Source organism: Mandrillus leucophaeus, unplaced genomic scaffold (assembly GCF_000951045.1).
Source record: "Mandrillus leucophaeus isolate KB7577 unplaced genomic scaffold, Mleu.le_1.0 Scaffold282, whole genome shotgun sequence".
Classification (NCBI taxonomy): domain Eukaryota; kingdom Metazoa; phylum Chordata; class Mammalia; order Primates; family Cercopithecidae; genus Mandrillus; species Mandrillus leucophaeus.
This window is the reverse complement of record NW_012102943.1, coordinates 2,600,963-2,612,608: the sequence shown is the minus strand read 5'-3', so window position 1 is coordinate 2,612,608 and position 11,646 is coordinate 2,600,963. Positions and strand designations below refer to the sequence as shown.

Genomic DNA, 11,646 nt, shown 5'->3' with positions numbered 1-11,646 from the left:
AACAAGGTTTGGTTGCCCCGATATGAAAGTTTACATGTGTTTCATAGCAACTATCACTTTCAATGGTGGATTTAGTGTCTAGGACAAGAGCCCAAGAAGGCCAGGACTTTGTCTATCGTGTTAACTGTTGAGTTCTCTGTGCCCAGAACAGTGTCTTGCTCCCAGTAGAGTGAAAGAACGGACCAACACCGTCATGTCATGGAAGAGACTGGCCGACCTGGCTAAGGTTGTGCAGGGCTCCCAGGAGAGCTGGGGCACGAACCAAGGGCTCCTCGGCAGCCAACACTCAGAATTAAATCGAGGCCCAGCCCTAAAGTTCGGTGATTCCGGCAGGAGCACAGGTATCCAATAATATCGGCGTCAGCATTCCCACCGGGTGGCCTAAATGCCGGCTCCTGTTTTCGGGATGACGGGTCAGCGGAGAAGGTGGCTTAACGAGAGGCCGCGGGAGGTTGGGTGCCGGCACGTAGCTAAACTCCGCCTGCAATGCTTCGGGTTGGCTGCCAGCCAGGGCACGGTTCCGAGCCGGCCGGGACTGACTCCGGGAGCAGCGAACAGAAAACAACCTGGCTCCAGAAAGACAATTAACAAAGGCTGGGGACCAGCCACCCCCTCGCGGCGCACGCACGCAGGCAGCAGCGTGGGCATAGCTGCGCCCGCCAGCGCCCTCGGTGGGCAGAGCCGCGCGGAGCGGCGCGGGTGCGGGGAGCTGGGCGACGCACCCCTCCCGCCCCAGCTGCTCTGTCTCCCAGGCGGTCAAGCTCCGTGCGTGAGCGCCGGCAGGCACCTTGCGTGTGCGGGTGAGTCCGCCGGGCGACTGGGGCCTGGTCAAGCAGGATGGGGCCGGGGAGGGGTGCAGGAAACAGCTGCTGGTAGGATCAGAAAAGGGAGGTGGGTCAGAGAAAGGCAGGATGCGACGACCTCCTGGGTCCCAACTTGCTTGGTAACTAGCTTTGTGTCTTGAGCCTTATGGGAATGTAAGCCACCTGGTCCATGTGGCCTACCTTAGTCGTTTTACAGGTGGGAAACTGAGGCCCAGGGAGGTAAGCTGGCCAGGAAAAACATTATTATTCTTTGTTCCTGTTTCTCTCTGCCTTCTTCCGTGCGGGATTTGAGACAGCTTTCAGTAAGAATGCATACATTGTAACAATGGAAAAATACAAACAATGGTAAAGAATCCTTGCCAAGCAAAATATAATTTTGAATAGACAGTCAAGGCCAGGAAAAAAGAGAACAGAAATCCGTGATCCATAGGTGAGGTGACTTGGCTAAGGTCCCTCAGAAAAGTGGTGACAAAGCTGGGACTAGAAGTCAGAACGTCCGGCTTCTGAACGCTAGAAACTTACAGTGGGGAAGCGGACAGCCTGCCCAGGCACTGGTTCTTAACCTTCTGGGGGTCCCTGACCCCTTAGAGATCTGTGTCCACTCCCCGTAGAAGGGTTCACAGAAGGCCTTGTACGCAGTTTGAGATTTGACATGAATTCCTGCAGGCTGGCACCCAGGCACGGTGGTTTCAGAGCACTTTCTTTGCTCCTTTGAAGGGAGGCAGCTGGTGGAGGAGTACTTGCCGTGCGTCCAGACAGCTAGCTGTGTGATCCAGGAAGCAAAGTTTAACCTCTTCAAGGCACAGTTTTATGTGTAGACTGGGGATAAGAGTATCTGCTTCATCCTCCAGGTTACTGTCAGACTTAAGAATGAACGTAAAGGCCAGTGCCTGACATAATATATGCTCAATAAAAGTGCTGAAGATTATGGGGTGACTATAGTTTACAATAATCTGTTGTATATTTCAAAATAGCTAGAAGATAATAATTTGAATGGTTCTAGCATAAAGAAAAGACAAATATTTAAAGTGATAGCTATCCCAAGTACACTGATTTGATCTTTATAAATATATTAAAGTATCACAGGTACCCTGAAACTATGAACATCTGTTATTAATTATTATTATGCATTAATTTTTAAAAAAGTGATGACACACAAAACCCAGTGAATCAAAACTGTGCTAGTTAGGAAAGGGTGATGACCTGGAAGAAATTGGGTTGTATCTGAAGTAAAATACAATTAAAAAAATTATAAACATGAAAAACTAAAGTCAGCCCTATTATGACTTGTAGACCACACCACGTACCTTCGTGATGGTATCCTAAATAAGGGTGCGGCAAGACACTACCCTCAATATTTGACTCCAAGTCAAAAGCTGAAAGTTGAAACTACCAGACCAGATACTGTAACAAGGAGTGTTTATTGGGCTTCACTTGCCTCTTTCAAATGGGGTCAACACCTACAGAGTTTTGTTTTGTTTTGTTTTTAGACGGAGTCTCGCTCTGTCTCCCAGGCTGGAGTGCAATGGCATGATCTTGGCTCACTGCAAACTCCACCTCCCAGGTTCAAGCAGTTCTCCTGCCTCAGCCTCCCAAGTAGCTGGGACTACAGGCACACGCCACTACGCCTGGTTAATTTTTTGTATTTTAGTAGAGACGAGATTTCACCGTATTGCCCTGGCTGGTTGCAAACTCCTGAGCTCAGGCAATCCACCCACCTTGACCTCCCAAAGTGCTGGGATTACAGGCATGAGCCACAGTGTCTGGCCTATAGAGTTTGTTTTTAAATGAGAAGAAAGAGGACGTAAACTGGGACCTGAGCAGCACCCACCCTTGCCCAGCAATAGAGCCTCAGCTGAATTTCTGCCAGGGAATAGGAGTTGCTGGCAGTTGGCTCACATCCCTCTTGGATCAGCAGATCACTGTGGTAAACAGTGCCTTGGTTGATTCTGCCCTAGATCAAATAAATGGCTTTTTATTTAACTAATGAGGTAGGGAATGTGTTTTCGTGTGCTGTAACAGAAGCAAAATGGCCTTTGTAGAGCTTGACGGTCCAAAGCCTATTGCTTGTTTATTGATAGGCTAAATAATTTGTTTATTTATTTGTTTATTTCGAGACAGGGCCTCCTTGCTCTGTCACCCAGGCTGAGTGCAGTGGTGCAGTCACAGCTCACTGCAGCCTCAACCGCCCAGGTTCAAGCAATCCTTCTGCCTCAGCCTTCTGAGTAGCTGGGACTACAGGCATATGCCACCATACCTGGCTAATTTTTTACATTTTGTAGACACAGGGTCTTGCTATATTGCCCACGCTGGTCATGAACTCCTGGATGCCAATGATCCTCCCACCTCAGCCTCCCAAAGTGCTGGGATTACAGGTGCAAGCCACTGCACCCAGAGAATTTTATAATTCAAATAATTGTTATTATTTTCTTAATTCCCTAATACTGGAAGGCTCGAGAACTTTAAATCTATGGATCCAAACTTGTGATGACAGAGCCTGGGCAGGCCCACTTATCTATAAAAATGACTGCTTTACAAAAGATACTGTGTTGTCTCCCTCCTCTTTTGGAAGAACTTTTTAGACCTTCCAAACAGAGCTGGGGAAATAAGGCTAAGGACAAATAGTTGCTATTTGATTTGAGTTAAGACACATGTCCTCTCCATGTATTTATAAAGGGGAGGTTTTCCTCCAAGAAGGAGAGAGAGAGAATGTGTATGGGGCAAGGGGATGTCTGTTGCTCTCTTTCCGCCTCAATTGCAATCATTTATTTCTCAACACAGAGGAGTCCTTTTCTGTAAGCACAGTGACTTGGAAAATTCCTTCCCTTCTTGGCTCTGTGGCTCTATTTTGTTTCACAGTAGTTTCTAAAATATTAGAATGTTTTTTCTAATTTGACTATGAACTCTTCTTTATATGTTTCTTTTTCTTTTTTTTTTTCCTTTTCCTTTTTTTTTTGAGATGGAGTCTTGCTCTGTTGCGCAGATTGGAGTGCAATGGCATGATCTCTGCTCGTAATAACCTCCACCTCCTGGGTTCAAATGATTCTCCTGCCTCAGCCTCCTGAGTAGCTGGGATTGTAGCTGGGATTACAGGCATGTGCCACCACATCTGGCTAATTTTTGTATTTTTAGTAGAGACAGGGTTTCACCATGTTGGCCAGGCTGGTCTTGAACTCCTGATCTCAGGTGATCTGCCTGCCTTGGCCTCCCAAAGTGCTGGGATTACAGGCATGAGCCACCATGCCTGGTCTTCTTTACATGTTTCTATATTGTTTACCTAGATATATAATGAGCAAGAGCCTCTTTCATTGTTTAAACAATTTTTTAAAAATGTTGTCCAAAGAATATATATGGGTGGCAAATAACCACTTGAAAAGATATTCAAGATCATTACTCATTAGGGAAATGCACGTTAAAACCACAGTGAAATATCACTTCATAACTATTAGGATGGATACAATGAAAAGATTGGCTCTACCAAATGTTGACCAGAAGGTAGAGGAACTGGAACTCTTATATACCACTGGTTGCAATATAAAATGGTATAACCACTTTAAAAAAGACCTTAAATACAGGCTTAACTTATAAAGTTAAATATACACTTATCATGTTATCCAGAAACTTCACTCCTAGGTCCAGCTTTATTGTAGTAGTGAAACAGGAAACAAACAGGTGTTTATTCAGTGTATGAAGAGACAAATTGTGGTATATCCATATAACAGAATTTTGCTAAGCAATGGAAAGTAATGATGTATTGATACATGCTTCCATGTGAATGGTTCTCAAAATAATTTTTCTGAGAGAAAGAAGCCCCAGGCAAAAAACACCACAGTGTGTACTACTACATAGTACATACTGTATTATTTATTTAGAGATGGAGTCTTGCTCTGTTGCCCAGGCTGGAGTACAGTAGCATGATCTCGGCTCACTACAACCTCCACCCCATGGGTTCTAGCGAGTCTCCTGCCTCAGCCTCCCAAGTAGCTGGGGTTACAGGCGTGTGCCACTATGCCCAGCTAATTTTTGTATTTTTAGTAGAGACAGGGTTTCACCATGTTGACCTGGCTGGTCTCGAACTCCTGACCTCAAGTGATCCTCTTGTCTTGGCCTTCCAAAGTGCTGGAATTACAAGTGTGAGCCACTGTGCCTGGCCTGTATTTTTCATTTTATATAAAATTCAAAGGGAGTTGATATTCCATACCTGACCTCAAACTTTTTGATGGCTTGCAAGAAGAACCAAGAGTCATGCACGATCATATCAGTCTGACTCCAGTTGCAACAATGTCATTGACAATTTGATCTTTATTCTGCCAGTGTTTGCCCATGTCATTCATTCATTAATTCAATTAATTGAGCACCAACTATATGCTAGATCTACAGTGAACACTAGGTAATGCACATGATCCCTGCCCTCATGGAGTTTACATTATATTGAATGAAACTCTGAGTAATAAAACAAATAGAATAAACAAAACAATTATCACGGGAAAGGAGTGGTTCTTTGAAGGATGATGAAAGTCAGGGGTAGACTTGTCTGAGTTTCAAGCAGAGAAGTAAAGTGACCAATTTCATGTTTTTTTGTTTTTTGTTTTTGTTTTTGAAATGGAGTCTTGCTCTGTTGCTCAGGCTGTGCAGTGGCACTACCTCAGCTCACTACAACTTCCGCCTCCCAGGTTCAAGTGATTCTCCTGCCTCAGCCTCCCGAACTGGGACTATAGGCATGCACCACCATGCCTGGCTAATTTTTTTCTTTAATCTTCAGTAGAGATGGGTTTTTGCCAGTGTTGGCCAGGTTGGTCTCAAACTCCGGACCTCAGGTGATCTGCCCACCTCGGCCTCCCAAAGTGCCGGGATTACAGGTGTGATCCACCATGCCCGGCCCAATTTTATGTTTTTGAAAGACCACTCCACTCTGATGCTGTGTATCCAGTCAGGAAACTGTTGTACCAGTCCAGGAGAAAGGTGGTGGAGGTTTAGACCCAGATGGTCTCAGAGATGGAAAGAACAAATTAGTAGACACCTTTAATAAAACAAAACAGAGCCCAGAGGTGGACACTGATCAACACTCTTTGAATTTAGTAGTTTTATCAGATTTTAGTCCTTATTACTGTCCTGTCTCTGCCCTCTACGCCAGCCTCCACCACTCCCTCTTATTCCATATGTATAAGTATGTCACAAGAGACTGACAACACCTTCCTGGATCAGATACACTGGACTACAGCATTCCTTTGATCTACTGATCTAGTTGACTGTCAGTAAGAGAATGAGGAAACTCTGGCATGACCAGTGTTTATTAAATTAACCTATGCTGACTCCAAGTGATCTCCGTTTCCCTTTCTAAGGGCTAATGAACTGTTTGTTTTAATCAAGTGGCAGAAATCCAGCTCAGAGTGGCTTAGGCAAAAGGAGGATGAGGAATAAAAATGTATTGGCTCATATGAAAGAGGGAATCTGTCTCTATCATGGCTGAAATGAATCATGCCATCATTTCAGTCTCTCTCTCAGTCTCTCAGTTCTATTTCTATGGTATTAGCGTTATTCTCAGTAAGGCTCTGATATATAGTTCTTATTATGACGATTAGCTGTTCATGGCACCTGCTTAAATATTATGCATCTAGATCAGCCACGTTCTTTAGACAACTTCATACATCTGATCAATGGTAATGCTACCCTTTCCAGTAATAGAAGCACAAAACCATGGCTGCTATAATTGAGAGTTTACCATGTATCAAGCACTCTATTAAATATTTTACTTGAATTATCTTAAGAAATCTTATAACAACTCAGTAAGAAAGGTTATGTAAAAATCCTCGGAAAGCCAGCTAATGAATTGCAGAATCAGCATTTGAAATGAGGTTTTTCTGGCTCCAGGGCCTGGGCTCCTAACCTTCACCGCACCTCTCACACTCAATCTTTAGGACTAAGAAGAGGAAAACACTGCCACCAAATAGTGTGCGTCTCTCTTACTTTTTCTGAACATCAGTCTTAAAATATGCTTGGCAGTGATAGTAGGGATGGGACTTCAGAAGTTATCCTTCTAATTTTGTTGATTCCAGCTCTTTCAGGGGTTTTAGAGTTCTGGAAGCTCTTTGTACAGGATCCTCCCTTCTGACTATGATTTCTATCTTTATAAACCACACTCAGTAGCCAGGGTCCCTATGTGCACATTCTTGTTTCTGTAGGTGTTCCCTCCCTTTATTTATTTATTTATTTTTTTGGAGACAAAGTCTCACTCTGTCGCCCAGGCTGGAATGCAGTGACATGATCTCGCTCACTGCAACCTCCACCTCCTGGGTTCAAGCGATTCTCCTGCCTCAGCCTCCTGAGTAGCTGGGATTACAGGCGTGTGCCACCATGCCCGGCTAATTTTTTTATATTGTTAGTAGAGACAGGGTTTCACCATGTTGGTCAGGCTGGTCTTGAACTCCTGACCCTGTGATCCACCCGCCTTGGCCTCCCAAAGTGCTGGGATTACAGGCGTGAGCCACCACGCCCGGCCTGTTTTGTTTTGTTGTTGTTGTTGTTGTTGTTTGCAGTTGTCGTTTGTTTGTTTTTTGAGACAGAGTCTTGCTCTGTCACCCAGACCGGAGTGCAATGGCGTGATCTCAGCTCACAGCAACCTCTGCGTCCAAACTTCAAGCAATTCTTGTGTCTCAGCCACCCAAGTAGCTGAGATTACAGGTGTGTACTACCATGCCTGGCTAAGTTTTTGTATTTTTTAGTAGAGATGGGGTTTTGCCATGTTGGCCAAGCTGGTCTTGAACTCCTGGCCTCATGTGATCTGCCCGCCTGACCTTCCAAAGTGCTGGGATTATGGGCATGAGCCACCGTGCCTGGCCCCTTTATTCTTCAATAAGGTCCTTTGCTCTCATGATGTCTGAACTTCACCTTTGACAGCTTTCTATGAATCATTTCTGGAGTCTGAGACCAGATGGTTTTCCTTTTTTTCCCCTTCCTTAAATGTTTAAATTGGCTCCTCCCGGGAGTAAGAAAGGGAAAGAAAAAAAATTTTTTTTTTAAATATAAAATGGCTCCCCTTTAAAGCCTTGGGTAGGCAGCTGATGGATCCTCAACTTTCCCTGCCCTGACATTTTATCTTCTGAAAGAACTTTTAAATGATAGTTTCACTTTCTCCAGCGATCTGCTTAGTTCCATTTTTCCATTCGGTTCCTCCAATTGGTCAAAACTAGGCCAGGCTCAGTGGCTCATGCCTGTTATCCCAGTGCATTGGGAGGCCAAGAGGAGAGGATCACTTGAGTCTAGGAAGAGACCAGCCTCGGAAACAAGTGAGACCCTGTCTCTACAAAAAATTAGAAAATTAGCTGGGCATGGTGGCACATGTCTGTAGTCCCAGCTACGTGGGAGGATTGCTTGAGCCCGGGATTGCGTCATTGTACTCCAGCCCTGGGTGACAGAGTGAGATCCTGTCTCTTAAAAAAAAAGGTTTGGGCCGGGCGCGGTGGCTCAAGCCTGTAATCCCAGCACTTTGGGAAGGCGAGGAGAGTGGGGATCACGAGGTCAGGAGATCAAGACCATCCTGGCTAACACAGTGAAACCCCGTCTCTACTAAAAAAAAAATACAAAAAACTAGCCGGGCGAGGTGGCGGGCGCCTGTAGTCCCAGCTACTCAGGAGGCTGAGGCAGGAGAATGGCGTAAATCCGGGAGGCGGAGCTTGCAGTGAGCCGAGATCCGGTCACTGCACTCCAGCCTGGGCGACAGAGCGAGACTCCGCCTCAAAAAAAAAAAAAAAAAAAAAAAGGTTTGGAGTATCGTTTCCTCTTGTTACTTCTTCTCTCTTGAAAGGGATTAAATAATCAGGATGTCCATATCATTTTTTAAAAGTTTTATTATGTTTTTAATTGACATATAATGTTTAATTAATTAATTAATTAATTTATAAGACAGGGTCTCACTCTGTTGTCCAGGCTGGAGCGCAATGGTATGATCACTGCCCACCATAGCCTCAACTTCTGGAGTTCAAGCGATCTTCCCACCTCAGCATCCCAAGTAGCTGGGACTACAGGCATGCACCACCATGCCTGGCTGATTTTCTTTTTCTTTTTCTTTTTTTTTTTTTTGAGACAGAGTTTCCCTCTTGCTGCCCAGGCTGGAGTGCAGTGGCGAGATCTCAGCTCGCTGCAACCTCTACCTCCCAGGTTCAAGTGATTCTCCTACTTCAGCCTCCCAAGTAGCTGGGATTACAGGAACTCACCATCACGCCCGACTAATTTTTGTATTTTTAGTAGAGACAGAGTTTCACCATGTTGGCCAGGCTAGTCTCGAACTCCTGACCTTGGGTGATCCTCCCGTCTTGGCCTCCCAAAGTGCTGGGATTACAGGTGTGAGCCACCACGCCCGGCCGCCTGGCTAATTTAATTTTTTTTTTTTAGTGGAGGTGGGATCTCACTGTGTTTCCCAGGCTGGTCTCCACCTCCTGAGCTCAAGCAGTCCTCCCACCTTAGCCTCACAAACTGTTGGGATTACAGGTGTGATCCACTGTGCCCAACCTACGTCATGTTTTAATTTAAATAGTTTCTCTGCTTTTAGTGGAGTGAAACCTGGAACAAATAACCAGATATTTTAAATACTGTATCCTAATTGTAGACCCACTTTTTCCTGATCTTTGTATTTCTGGAATCCTGCAAAATGCTTGTCATGTAGTAGCTGCTCCAAATACTTGTTGAATGAATGTGTGAATGCCCAAATCCCTCTGTGCCAGTGTGAACAGAAGAGAGAGAAGAGAATTAACTCAGTTTTATTCTATTCTAGAGTCAGAAGCAGCAGCTTGCTGCAGAAGTATTAACTGCAGATCATTCAACTTTTTTTTTTTTTTTTTTTTTTGAGCCTGTAGCCCAGGCTGGAGTACAGTGACACAATCTTCGCTCACAGCAATCTCCACCTCCCAGGTTCAAGTAATTCTCCTACCTCAGCCCCCTGAGTAGCTGGGATTACACCACCATGCCTGGCTAATTTTTGTATTTTTAGTAGAGATGGGGTTTCACCATGTTGGTCAGGCTGGTCTCAAACTCCTGACCTCAAGATCCACCCACCTTGGCCTCCCAAAGTGTTGGGATTACAGGTGTGAGGCACCACGTCTGGCCTGGCTATTTTATTCTTGTTGCCCAGGCTGGAGTGCAGTGGTGTTATCTTGGCTCTTGGCTTACTGCAACCTCTGCCTCCCAGGTGGAGAATGGCTCCCACCTCAGACTCCAGAGTAGCTGGGACTACAGATGTGTACCACCATACCCGGCTAATTTTTTTTTGTATTTTTTATAGAGGTGGGGTTTCTCCATGTTGCCCAGAATGATCTCAAACTTCTGAGCTAAAGTGATCCTCCTGCTTCGTCCTCCCAAAGTTTTGGGCTTATGGTTGTGTTCTGTAATTTAATTGAGGTGGTGGCTACACAAATCTACACGTAATAAAATGGAATAGAACAATCAAACACAAACACACATATTATACCAATGCCCATTTCCTGGTTTTGATGTTGTGCTATATTTAAATAAGATGTAACCCCTGGGGAAACATGGGTGAATGGTACAGAAGACCTCTTTTAGTTCTTTTTTTCTTTTTTGAGACAGTGTCTCTCTCTGATGCCCAGGCTGCAGTGGCACAATCATGGCCATGCTGTGCATGGCTCTCTGTGGCCTCAACCTCCTGGGCTCAAAACAATCCTCTTGCCTCAGCCTCCTGAGGAGCTAGGACCTTTGTATTCCATGTCAAAAAAAAAAAAAAAAGTTGAATGTTCTAGAGTTAATACTTCTTCAGCAAGCTACTGCATCTGCCCAGGTTGGTCTCAAACTCCTGAGCTCAGTCAGTCCCCCCACCTTGGCCTCCCAAAGTGTGAGGATTACAGGCGTGAGCCGCCGTGCTCAGCCAGCCTTTGTCTTTTTTTAAGAGATGGGGTCTCTCTCTGTTGCCCAGGCTGGAGTGCAGTAGTGGCTTCATAGCTCATTGCAGCCTTGAACTCCTGGACTCAAGTGATCCTCCCTCCTCAGCTTCCTGAGTAGCTGGGATGATAGTTGTGAGACCATTTGCCTGGCTTCTCCCAGGCTTTTAAGCTGCATTTGTCCTGAGACTATTTCTAAGATATTGGATAACTTAAGCTATACAGACAGTCCCCGACTTATGATGATTCAACTTTATGAATTTTTGACTGTAAAATGGTGCAAAAGTGATACACATTCAATAGAAACCGTACTTTGAGTACCCATGCAACTATTCTCTGTTTCACTTTCAATACTGTATTCAATTAATTACTCTAGATATTGAACACTTTGTTATAAAACAGATTTTTGTATTAGATGATTTTGGGCAACTGTAGGCTAACATAAGTGTTCTAAGCACGTTTGAAGTAATCTAGGCTAAGCTATGATGTTCACGAGGCGTCAGGTATATTCTATGCATTTTTTACTTATATAATTTTCAACTTATAATGGGTTTATCAGGACATAACCTCATTGTAAGTTGAAGAGCATCTGTATAATATTTTGCTTTTAAATTTTTATTTTGAAATAATTCTAGATCAAGGTGAGGTTGCAACAATAGCACAGGGAGGTCCTCTGTACTGTTCATACTGTTCACCCATGTTTCCCCAATGGTTACATCTTATTTAAATATAGCACAACATCAAAACCAGGAAATGGGCATTGGTATAATATGTGTGTTTGTGTTTGATTGTTCTATTCCATTTTATCATGTGTAGATTTGTGTAATCACCACCTCAAATTAAATTACAGAATATTCTGTTGTAGGCAATAGCACTGTCACCACAAAGTTCTCTCTGTTGCTGTTCTTTTATACTCACACCCACCTGCTGTC

The 11,646-nt window shown here is 44.4% G+C and overlaps 1 protein-coding gene across 1 annotated transcript in view; it reads left to right on the top strand.

The window, feature by feature from the left end:
• Positions 1–624: 624 nt before the first annotated feature.
• The window catches only part of ARHGEF37 (Rho guanine nucleotide exchange factor (GEF) 37), a 54,838-nt gene continuing 43,816 nt past the window's right edge, over positions 625–11,646 (top strand). The window contains exon 1 of the mRNA XM_011985379.1: positions 625–800. The gene's annotated coding sequence lies outside the window, so the exon portion shown is untranslated. The remainder of the gene's footprint in view (positions 801–11,646) is intronic.